We start from the raw sequence: 1,129 nt of genomic DNA, 5'->3' as shown, positions 1-1,129 counted from the left end.
GACTTGGCCCAGCAGCCCTGTGCTTYGGGGGAATCCTACACTGCAAAGGGTGGGTGGGAGTGGAGCTCGACAGGATGGAGTTCAACAATCATGGGCACACCCAGTGGGTCCCAGGATGGGCATGGAGAGCTCCCTGGGAGTGGCCAGCTCAGCTCCATGCTAGCTTTGGCAGTATCTCCCTCTCCAAATGTGCCTTGAGGTGTTTTTGGCTGCATGGAGTCAGATGTGAAGGAGAAGGACGAGAAGCTGAGAGGATGAGGGGGATCTCTCCCGACAGCCAGAAAGYCTGAGCCCTGCCAAGCRRGGCTGGGTGGTTTGGGRTTAGAGGTGGGCTCTGTGCCGGCTCAYRGGTGCTCTWCCAGCCCTTTGGAATCACTGCTGARCRCTCAACCTCACATCCTTCTCTCCTGATTTGCACCAATGCAGCAGCCACCCCCCAAAACCCGGCCCCCAGCCGYTGTGTGTGGAACACTTTTGGAATAAGGTGAATTTTGCCTTTTTCTCCACTGCCTTGTACCGAGCCTCTCCCCACATTGCTGTGCCCGTGCCCGTCACTCACTGGTGTGCCCTGGCTGTGATCCCTTCATGCCTTGGTGCTCCAGGCTCTGCCTTCCTGTGGGCTCAGAGCTCCTCCTCATTACCCCAAGCCCACCCTGCTCTGGGCGGGACAGAGTGACCCCCCAGCACCGCCAGCAGCCCTCYTCCTCTTTCCCAGGAATGCAGTGGGGGCTGCCAGCTTGGCTGCTTGGCACAGTCCCTGGGCGTAGGTTGTCCCAGCCTTCTGCCCCACAAGAGAGGAGGAAGAGGAGAGTGTGAAGCCTTCGTGCTGCAGCACTAGAAATCATCCYGTGCCGTTTGCCCTGGGAGCTCTCTTCTGGCCCTGTGTGCTGCCTTTGGGATCTCTGCGGTGCTGGGAATGGTGGGGCTGGATCCAATGCCCACCCATGTTATTCCTCAGTAGGAGAAGCCTCACAGGTGTTTCAGCTCTGAGCTGCTTGCCATTGGCACAGAGATTATGGTGTGGGARCTGCTGTTCCATGTGGCCAAGGGTGATGGGATTCTCCCGCTTCCTTCCTCCTCTGGCTGAAACCTGCCGTTGGCTTTGTCCCTCATGTCCCACTGCTGTGGT

This window comes from Malurus melanocephalus, unplaced genomic scaffold, assembly GCF_030028575.1.
Source record: "Malurus melanocephalus ecotype Western Australia unplaced genomic scaffold, MMel_1.1 scaffold_457, whole genome shotgun sequence".
NCBI lineage: Eukaryota > Metazoa > Chordata > Aves > Passeriformes > Maluridae > Malurus > Malurus melanocephalus.
The sequence above is the reverse complement of the archived record's forward strand: the minus strand, read 5'-3'. Positions refer to the sequence as shown.